Source organism: Papio anubis, chromosome 3 (genome assembly GCF_008728515.1).
Source record: "Papio anubis isolate 15944 chromosome 3, Panubis1.0, whole genome shotgun sequence".
Taxonomy (NCBI): domain Eukaryota; kingdom Metazoa; phylum Chordata; class Mammalia; order Primates; family Cercopithecidae; genus Papio; species Papio anubis.
This window is the reverse complement of record NC_044978.1, coordinates 11,161,171-11,172,828: the sequence shown is the minus strand read 5'-3', so window position 1 is coordinate 11,172,828 and position 11,658 is coordinate 11,161,171. Positions and strand designations below refer to the sequence as shown.

Below are 11,658 nucleotides of genomic sequence, written 5' to 3'. Positions count from 1 at the left end.
GAAAATTTGTAACATGGACCAGTTACCATAAGCACAGTTGACCTAATCAAAATTAACACTCACATTAGAACATTTTATTATCCATTCATAAAATTCAGTGGCATAACATAAGTGTCATGTCATCTTAGGTCTTGCGTCAGTAATTGATTTGTTTATGATACAAACTAATTCTCAGTATTTTGTCTCTTTCCTGACAATAACAAGTAGAATCATGAACACGGAAGGTTATTATTTACTAGCCACAGCTCAGTGCACCATGTAATCAAATCCTTTGTCAGAGCATCCTGCCACATAATCAGATCGTGTGAATTGTCAAAGACAATTTTATAAATATATATTCATTTAAAGCCTCGGTAAGCTTGTTATAGTGTAGGATAAGTGCATTTTTCTTTTTCTTTTTCTTCTTTCTGTTGTATTCAGAATTCTTGTGTATGGAGTAATTACATTTCTTAAAAATATAACTCAACTGTGGAAAAATAATAAATTCTCTATTTAAATATTCCCCTTCAAAGTCCAACGCATTAAATTATTATGATTTGATTTGCTTATAATTTTATCCCAGGATCACTTCTTTACAAGATATTTTAAATGTGTTTTTCTGAAATAGCAATAAATATTTTTGCTGAGCCACGTTAGAGATTAATAATAACACGCTACACGGTCAAAAGCTTATCAAAATGTGTTTGGGGATATTCGCGCAGACACTCACACCCACACAAAATTACACTAGTTTCCAAAGAGCAAGTTTCTGTGTGATTTGTGACTCTGCCTTAGTTTGAGTTGTACCTGACAGGCAGTTGAACATTCTTCAGGCTTTGTTTACTCTCGGTAACAATGAGAGCTTGTCTTCATAAGGTTCATGGTATTGATTAAAATGACTAAGTGAAAAATCAATCTATACCTCTTTTCAGAGGCCAGGTGACTCACCACCAATAATGAAAAAGGTATTTCATAGCTATTCTTCCAGGGCAGAAATTATGTAATCTCAGAAATAACAGCGAAGAGATAAGCCTCTAGTCTCTTAAAAATTACTTACATGCCCCAGAAAACTATCCAGGAGACATTTCTTCATTCAACACTAACTTTACAAAATATTAGATATCTATTATTGCACTCAGGGCATTTAAGAGGAAATAGGATGTGGGGGATTTAATCTATATTCTTAGCGAGTGTAGATTAATGAAATACTCACAAAACAAGGAACAAGGAAGGAGAACCAAGTGAAAGCAGACAGTGAGAAGGAACAGATGTTAGTGGTTATGAAGCAGCCACAACGGCATTTTGGTGAAATCGAAGTGTTCGAAGAAGGACCTAATTGATAACAGTTTGGAAGAGAAAATGTAAGTTAGATTTTCTAGGTAAAAGCTCTTGGATGTGGCCTTATGTGTTATAGGATTTAGTGAAAGAGAGAATGGATAGAATGTTTTCCGTTGGGAGAATCTCTCTACCTACTTTCATGTCGTCTTATGTCCAATTTTAGTATAAAATAATTATAATAATTACTCAATGTAACAATTATGTGTTAATTACAATAAAAATGGTATAACAGTAACAGGGACTTCCTCATGTGCAATAGTCTTGATCCCTTGCCTCAGTCTCTTAATCACTGCCTGTGCTGAAGGCAGTCACATATATGACGGTGACTTGGGCACAAGCAACTGGCTTGTTTGAAGAAGCCGTGGTGTATCACTTTATGAAGATCCTCTGCCCAACGGCAGCATGCTCCTCTCTGCTGTATATGTGGGCAGGCCCATGCAGGTTGGCTACAGTTGTTCACTACCTTCAGTACAGCCTGTGACCAGAAGGCATACATGTTAAGTTCAAAGCACTGTGATAAAGTAATTGGACAGGGGTCTCCTTTTTCGGCTTTGGAGCCCCCCTCCCTCTGTCTGTACAGGGGAGCTTCTTCTTTCTGCCTTCATTCTTCTTTCTGGCTTATTAAACTCTCCGTTCCATAAAACAAACAAAACAAACAAATAACAATAAACAAATAAATAAATTGGACAGTAATTTCATTGCCAAATAATAAAATTAGTAATAATCGGCCAGGTGTAGTTGGCTCATGCTTGTAATCCCAGAGCTTTGGGAGGCTGAGGCAGGATCATCTGAGGTCAGGAGTTCAAGACCAGCCCAACCAATATGGTGAAACCCCATCTCTACTAAAAATATAAAATTAGCCGGGCATGGTGGCACGTGCCTGTAATTCCAGCTACTTGGGAGGCTGAGGTAGGAGACTTGCTTGAACCCAGGAGGCGAAAGTTGCAGTGAGCTGAGATTGTACCACTGGACCCCAGCCTGGGCAGTAAGTGAAATTTTGTCTCCAAAAAAAAAAAAAAAAAAGCGAGTAATAATCTCCATTTACTTGAATCCCATGTGTGTATTTTTAATCCAGCTTATCCATGATCAGGGAAAACACAGTGTAATTATCCACTGGGCTCCCCAAATGCCAACTGACTTGTAATTTAATAATGAGAAAATCTAGAACACAGTACTTCTAAGATCTTTTCCATATTTTGATGTTTGTGATTTAACCACATTTAAACACAAATGCCAATTTCAATCTGACAAATTACGTACATATAGCATGAAATAGGCTCATACGTCTGTTTTTACTAACATACAACAAATCTGTAAAGCAATCCTTCTTACTCAAAAAAGATGTCTCCAGTCTAAAATTCTTGCTTGAAATAATACATTCATCTACGTACTGTTTGCTAATGATACATACTACAGAGTTCTACAATCCAACAAGATCTTCATCTCATCATAAGAAATCGTGACATTTTAATTTTGTTCTGTGGTTAGAGGAATGCTACAAATGTACCTACTTTAAACCAATTTTGGTTTCCTTTTAAATAAAAATGGTACATTTCTAAATAGGAAAATTTTTTCTCATTCTCTAAAACAATTTTGTACACTTTTTTCTTTTAAAAATTCAAATTTATTACAAACTATTAATTAGTTATTAGCCTTTGCTTTTTGGTGAAAGCATGAGTGCAGTTTAAAAGCATATAAATGTGGAAACAAGTTTATTTTCTTCCATTTTAAAGAGAATTTTCCTCATCTGAACAGTGCCAGACAGGAACATGTAATCTGTATTCTTTTTTTTGAACTACAAAGGGACATTTTACCTGTGGAAGGAGTCAAGGGTAATTCACCCTAATTCACCCTATCAGGTTTGCGAATTTAGGTTCTTTTTTTTTTTTTTTTTCCTGCCTCAGGTTTATTTGTACAAATAGCAAGGAGGACCCCAGCCCCATGCAGATGGCAGCCTGGAGGTGGGGGTGGGAAGTCACATCAGTCCTTCTGTCCTCGCGTTGGCAGACAGAGATATCTACTCTGTAGCCTTTGTAGGGGCTTGGGCACCTTTGGGAGCCTGAGGTGGAATTGAAGCTGGAGCTGCAGCCTGGGCCTTGGTTTGATTCTTGGCCTTGGCCTTTGGCTGGCACAGCCGGAGGCCCTTGGCAATGCAAGCACGAGCACGCTTCCCAAGCTTGGGGTGGGCAATGTAGGCAAGTCCATCGAGCTTGCGGCTGACACCCTTTGGGATCTTGAGCTTAACCTCCTTGCGCTTTATGAGGGCCTCGATAGCCTTGGCATGTGCACTCGTGGCCTTGGCATGGTTGGTCTGCATCTTCTTTAGGCCCTTCTTGTTGTGCTTCTTGGCAAAGCGCATGTTCCTCAGGAACTTGGGATTCACCCCCTTAAGAGATTCATATCTTTGTGATTAGGGTTACTTGATACCATTTCTGTGCCATTTTCGGGACTGCTTGTGTGTGGTGTGGTTCTTGGACTTGGCCATGTCTGCACCTGAAGCTGTGGCTCCCCTAGGTCTCTTAATAACACCACCCACAATAAGCATGAGGAAGACACCAATGGTGTGAATCCTGGAAAAGTTACTTCAGCAAATAAGTTGAGACAGAAAAGTCCATTTCTGAAACCTCTGTTAGCTGAACTAAATAACCCAGCCTTAATCCCTTATTAAAAACAAGCAGTAGGCAAAGCATGGTGGCTCAGGCCTGTAATCCCATCGCTTTGGGAGGCCAATGTGAGAGGATCAATGGAGGCCAAGGTGGGAGGATTGCTTGAGCCTGGCAGTTGAAGACCAGCTAGAGCAATATATTGAGATCCCATCTATAGAAAAAATTTAAAAAATTAGTCAGACATGGCGCCCGAGGTCCTAGCTAATCGAGATGAGGTTGGAGGATCCCTTGAGCCCAGGATTTTTAGGTTACAGTGAACTATGATCACAGCACTACACTACAGCCTGGGTGACAGCAAGAACCTGTCTCAAAAAAAAAAAAAAAAAAAAGAAAGAAATTCTGGACAAATACAAAGGTCATCTGCATCTGCATTAAAGAGCTAGCAAAATAGTCAGAAATTACTAAGTTAAAGAAGGACAATGCCTACTTTGGGGACCTGCTTTTTTGCTCGGAGTGGTTTCTGGATTCTGGGGCAGTGGCTGAGGCACTGGGCAGCATGTTTTTCAGGCCTTGGAGAGTGGTGCACTAGGATTAAGGGGGATGGGAGGAAGGTCGCTCTGCTCAGTTTTTTAGGCTCTCAACCAAAACTTTAGTTAATTTTTGCAATAAGGGAAGTAGAGAATTTGGACAAAACAATGAACTTACTTATCTGCATTTCTTTTTTCTTCTGATCTCAGTCCAGCATATCCTTGTTGTTTCAGTAACTTTCCTGTACCTTTTAAAAAAAATAATCTTAGATGTTCATCCAGATAGTCTACTGAGTATGTCAGCTTAGTTTACAGTGCTTGAAGAACTCTCTCCTAAATGAATAGATGAGAAATAGAAGATAAATGTGTAGACACTTGCTAACTATAACCACAGCAATAGACATAGGTATAGGTACATATAAATGAACAAAAAAAGGCTGGGTACGGTGGCTCACACCTGTAATCCCAGCACTTTGGGAGGCCAAAGCTGGTGGATCACCTGAGGTGGATACAAAGCCTGAAAAATGTTCAAATGCCTGTCAAGTACAAATAAAACTAGACACCAGCCTGGTCAGCATGGCAAAACCCTGCCTCTACTAAAAATACAAAAATAAAAAATAAAAAAATTAGCCATGCATAGTGGCGTGTGACTGTAATCCCAGCTACTCAGGAGACTGAGGCATGAGAATCGCTTGAACCCAGGCAGCAGAGTTTGCAGTGAGCCACGATCGAGCCACTACACTCCAGCCTTGGTGAAAGAGCAAAACTGTCTCAATAAAAAATACGTAAATAAGTAAATAAATAAATAATATAGTGATGCCAAAAAAAAAAATCATGGTACTATTCCATTAGGGCAATGTTAAAATAATTAGAAAAATTAACAGACAGATTTATCCATCTTCTCTTTATCTTATTTCTGAGGCTATCAAGTAGTCTGTCTTTTCCCAAAGATCTGTTTCATGTTCATCTTTTACTAAGAAGAAAGCTCTGAGATGACTTTTCTTCTTTAGTGGTCTTTTTGTTGCAGGATGAAAAGGAAAACAGGAGAGACAGAGGAATAGTCACTACTTTTGAAATCATGCAGGTGATGTGGGAGTTAGGGAAAAGGAAGCAATGAATGAAAAAGATTTATAAAGTTTTTGTTTAATAAAGTTAAAAAAAAATGCCCCCTTCCCTTGCCCCTTCCAACCCAACGAGCCCTTTTAATTAAACATACAATGAAAAAAAAAAAAAAGTAGAGTAGATGTATTTAACTTCTTTGATTTCTACTCCATACAGGTAATGAATCGTGTGGGTCTGAATTTCAAACCTACATGATTCATTACCTGTTTATTGAAAAGAAGAGACAAAGGTTTAAATGAAAAGAATAAAGACCAGAAAAGACAAAAGTCTTTTAAAATTTTATTTATTTATTTATTTATTTATTTATTTATTTTTTGAGACGGAGTCTCGCTCTGTCACCCAGGCTGGAGTGCAGTGGCGCAATCTCGGCTCACTGCAACCTCCGCCTCCCGGGTTCAAGCGCTTCTCCTGCCTCAGCCTCCCAAGAAGCTGGGAATACAGACACCCACTGCCACACTCAGCTAATTTTCGTGTTTTTAGTAGAGATGGAGTTTCACCATATTGGTCAGACTTAAGGTCAGATCTTGAGCTCCTGACCTTAAGTGATCCACTCGCCTCGGCCTCTCAAAGTGCTGGGATTTCAGACATAAGACACTTCACCCTGCCAACGAAAGTCTTTAAGACTGAGAATTAAAACCTTTAAGGTTAATGGCAAAATTGTACCTTTCAGCTTTCCTGTGTAATCCAATACTTAACTTCTGTAACTGAAGTGTGTAATTTCATTTTATACACTAGATTCAATGAGGGTACTCTGTGCTTCCCACCACCTGATAATAATTGTGTAAGCTGGTATTCTATTGGCCAGATCTGATAAATGTGAGAAAATCCACAATTTACAATTTTGACACATATTTTCACATGCTAATTTTCTCAATCTAGAAACAAAAAAAGAAAATAGTAAAGTGGAGAGGAAAACAGGCTCTTCATATATGATGCCTTTTACGTCTCCTACTGAAAGAGAACAATGACAAGAAAGAAAACACGGTTTCCAAATTGGCTGAGAAATATTTTTTGTCGTAGTGATATTCTTTGTCTTAATTGTAAAACTTCTTGTTTGAAGAAAAAACATATGAAGGAATGTAATATGACAAAACCCATTTCACAATTAATAAACTTAAAATGTCAATGATATAAAAACAAAATAAACTTTTGCCAAAAGTTTAGGTGTGTCAAAGGCCCAGAAGTAAAATTAAACACTGCTGTGCATGCCAATAATTCATTTTCTGAAATTTAAGACAAATAGGAGTGAATAAGAAGAAATGGAATAATAGAATTTGTTAAATATTACATTTTGTTAAAGAAAATATAGATTACTTTCTTTAATAAATTGATTTGCAAACACTTTTATTTCTTTACTCCTAGAAAAAGTTTGGTCACGATTTGTATTAGTCCATTCTGCCGCATCATGGCAGAGGCACCTCCTCACAGGGCAGCAGGAGAATGAGTGCCAAGCAAAGGGGAAAGAGCCCCGTTTAAAACCATCAGCTCTAGTGAGAACTCGCTCACTATCATGGGAACAGCATGGGGAGAATCACCCCCACGACTCAGTTATGTCCACCTTGCCTCTCCCTTGACATGTGGGGATTTTGGGGATTACAATTCAAGATGAGATTTGAGTGGGGACCCAAAGCCAAACCATATCACTACTGGTTTACTCCTACTGCAATTAATTTACGAAATGTTAGTATACATGTACACACATACACACATAACAGAGATCATACACACAGAGGGAGAGGAGACCGAGGGACAAGGGAGAAAGAAGAAAACAGAGGTGCATGGCAATAAGGCACTCCCAGTCACGTGATATCAGCTCCAGGAAGTCAACAGACTCTTTTCCTTATTTCGGTGATGAGGAAACAGGCTAATAAGAACAATTAAGTAAACTCTTTTATTAAAGTTTTATGTTCATTAAACTAAACCAATCCTTTCTAGTGATCTGGGTTTTCCTAACACTGTACTTTTCCATTAAGTATTAATTACTGCCATGCGCGTCCGTGTGAAGAGACCACCAAACGGGCTTTGTGTGAGCAATAAAGCTTTTTAATCACCTGGGTGCAGGCGGGCTGAGTCTGAAAAGAGAGTCAGTGAAGGGAGATAGGGCTGGGGCCGTTTTATAGGATTTGGGAAGATAAAGGAAAATTACAGTCAAAGGGGGTTGTTCTCTGTCAGGCAGGAGTGGGGGTCACAGGGTGCTCAGTGGGGACCCTTTTTGAGCCAGGATGAGCCAGGAAAAGGAATTTCACAAGGTGATGTCATCACTTAAGGCAAGGACCTGCCATTTTCACTTCTTTCAGTTGTCATCAGTTAAGGCAGGGGCAGGGCATTTTCACTTCTTTTGTGATACTTCAGTTACTTCAGGCCATCTGGGAGTATACGTGCAAGTCACAGGGGATGTGATGGCTTGGCTTGGGCTCAGAGGCCTGACAATTACTGTATGCAATTTCAACATGAGTGTTATGTAAGCAATAGAAATATCTAAGCTTCTGTTTCTTGCTCTGCTAAGTGAGAGAATACCAATGTATACCAATTTACCTCTCTAGTTCTGTAGGAACTGAAATAGCTAGTGTTCTTTCTCTACATTAGATAGAAAGTATCAGAATATTTCAATTGAAAGTAAATCGATATGTGATAGCACTGGTTCTTGAGTTTTACCTCGGATTTTGCTAAAAACATGCTTGAGGTCCATACCCAGAGCTAAAGATCTAGATACATATAAATAGACTACTGCTGATCAAGATATTTTTATTATGAAGGATTATGGCCAAGATAATAAAAAAATTGCATATAGATAACAATTTAACTTAATTTGAATAGCTATACCTGCCGTGTCTGCAAGTATAATTTAATTAAAAGTGGAAAATGTGATATTCAGGTAATAGGGTTTGGAACCTTGTATCTAATTACCAACTGTAAGTGCACTGACCTCATGCTGCTACTAAACAACTACAATAACACAAAATATATTTCCCTAATGTTTCTTACAAAAGAAGTGCAGATAGCCAATTATAAGTAAGTGTTTACTTTCACATTTCCATTTAAGCTAATATATACGTGTTAAAATTTAGAATCTTAGGAAAATTTAAATTATTAGACTTCTGTATTAACAGAAAAAGTTTATCAAAGCATTATTTCAGAAAAGCTTTCCTGTCTTTCATAAACTTGTTTGAAGCGAATGAGGATTTGAAATAAACTCTGTGAAAATAAACTACAGATGTAAAAAATGCATTTTCACAAAAGTTTTAAAATCTTCATTGTTTTGTGTTTGTTCTCACAGAGATAATGACTGATACTTTGGCACTCAAATGCAACCTGCTTGGACATGGTCCATCTATTTATTAAATTTGGCTTCATATATACTCTTAATTGAGTGTATTAGATTTCATGCAACAAATTTATGTTAAGTTGTCTTCTGATCTCCCACTTTCAGGCTATGAGCATTAGAAAATTAGACATTTTATTTCTAATGGGTAAGAAATGACTTATCTGTATGCCAACTTTATTTGAACTAAAATGTGAAGATGTTTCAATGATATTATGATTTTTATGATAAGAAATGATAACCAAGGAATTGACAAGTCCAGCTACTCAGAAGGTCTCCAAATCCAGGCCACTGGTGTTTTTATGGAGACCTTAATTGTGTAGCATGAGTGATTAAGCCTTTGGCCATTGGTGATCAACTTACCTTCAGCCCCTCTACCCTCTCAAGAAGTTTAGGGGGTGGGGCTGCAAGCCTTTGTCTTTCCAATGACTAGCCCCATCCTGAAGCTATCGACAATATCAGCATACAAAAAGACAGCAATTCAGAGACTCTAAGAATTTTAGGAGTTGTGTGACAGGAAAGAAGCCCAGGACTAAACATGTATTTTGCCCTTTCTTCCTTTCTTAATCTCCTGTATGTTTCTCTTTATTTATATCCTGTTTCTTATCTCTCTTTAAAGTTTAAAAAATAAAATATTTTTGTATCTTTTTATGGGTGTCAGGCCTCTGAGCCCAAGCTAAGCCATCGTATCTCCTGTGACCTGCACCTATATGTCCAGATGGCCCAAAGCAAGTGAAGAATCACAAAAGAAGTGAAAATGGCTGGTCCCATTTAACTGATGACATTACCTTGTGAAATTCCTTCTCCTGGCTCATCCTGGCTCCAAAGCTCCCCAACTGAGCACCTTGTGACCCCCACCCCTGCCAGTCAGAAAACAACCCCCTTTGACTGTAATTTTCCACTACCTACCCAAATCTTATAAAACGGCCCCACCCTATCTCCCTTCACTGACTCTGTTTTCGGACTCAGCCCACCTGCACCCAGGTGATTAAAAAGCTTTATTGCTCACACAAAGCCTGTTTGGTGGTCTCTTCACATGGATTCACGTGAAACTACCAGATATCAATTCAAGCATAGGTTAGGTGCAGATTTTGCATTCTTTAACTTACTAAAAAAGAGACAGTGTTTTTTCTTCAATATTAATATCTATGGATGTATCAATGTATGTATTAGATTCCAATGTTTAATCATTTATGAAATGCATACATATTTTATAATATGTATAAATAACATATGATCTTCTAGGAACTAATCTCATGATAGAAATGCAAGTATATGAAAAGATAGGTTATTTGTCATCAAAATCAAATAGCCTAGAAAACATAAAAACACACCTAAAACTATCATTTAAAAACCCTACAGATTACACTGGAGAAGTGTACCAAATTGTCTGAGAGCACAAGAGAAGGAAGAGGCTCTACATCTTCCTGGAGGAGTGGGGTTACAGGTAGGGAGCATAAAAGAATAAAATATTTGAATGGAAAGCCAGACAGTACTGTGGTTTTTTTGGCAGGCAGGGGGAGATGGAGTCTCGCTGTTGTCACCCAGGCTGCAGGCTGGAGTGCAGTGTGGTGTGATCACGGCTGGCTGTAACCTCTGCCTCCCAGGTTCAAGTGTTTCTCTGGTCTCTGCCTCAGTCTCCCCAGTAGCTGGGATTATAGGCGTGCACCACCATGCTTGGCTAATTTTTGTATGTTTAGCAGAGACGGGGTTTCACCATGTTGGCCAGGCTGGTCTTGAACTCCTGACCTCAATTGATCCACCCGCCTCAGCCTGCCAAAGTGCTGGGATTATGGGCATGAGCCACCACGCCCGGCCAGGACAGTAGTATTCTGGCAGGAAGACTGGCAGTGCAAAGTGCTCAGATGAGGAGATGAACGTGAATCCTGCCTAACACTGAAAGATGAAGGTGAGGTTGGGGGCCCAGCGCACACGGGTGTATCTAGAGCTTAAAGTAAAAAAGGGGTAGATGGTCAAAAAATACGATGGAAACTTAAGCAAGCCTGCAAGCAGTAATATATCTGGACTTTGTTTTCAGAATAAATGAGGAGTCCCAGGGAAAATGAGGAAGGCAATATATGATTTGTTAAAAATAGCTCTTTTACATTTATGGGAAGCATTAATTAGATTGAGGGAGTGGAGCCAATTAGAGGCTGCGGCAGCGGGGATCCTAAGCTGGTACGTTACAGTGGAGTCATTTCCACACAAAAATTTGAGTCTAAATTTATAACCTCAGGTATAAAAAACCCATAGTCAATGTTTCCCATGAAAATTATTTAGAAATATGAGATTTTAGAAGCCAAAATAACATCTCTCCATAACTACAAAATTAAAGCTTCTGCTAGTTAGGATTTTACCTTTGTTACTCACTACTTCATTCCTAGGGCCTATGATGGTGATGCCTGGCACACACCTCATGCCTAATAAACATCAGATGAAGAATTAGTTAACAATAGACAAGTTCTTGTGTTGGTAGAGAAAGTTTTTACCTGTTTGTTTGTTTTTCTGCTTCGCAGTAGTTGCAGTAGCTAGCTTACTATCAAGGTCCATACTGTATATAGAATACGCTTTTCCATAGCTCAGGAAGATGTTCAATAACAAAATACTTACATAGTGAGAGACATTTGGGATCTAACACTGAAAACCAAAAACAAAAAATCAAGTCCTGGTCTTATGCTGAGAGAAGAGTATCAACCTACCAAGTGAAATGGAGAGATAAATGTAATGTGTGACGCTTTCCTTTCTCTTTTCCTCCCTTTCACAA

At 38.6% G+C, this 11,658-nt stretch overlaps 1 pseudogene; it reads right to left on the bottom strand.

The window, feature by feature from the left end:
- Positions 1-2,883: 2,883 nt before the first annotated feature.
- On the bottom strand, positions 2,884-4,280 carry LOC101012828 (annotated as a pseudogene).
- Positions 4,281-11,658: the final 7,378 nt, after the last annotated feature.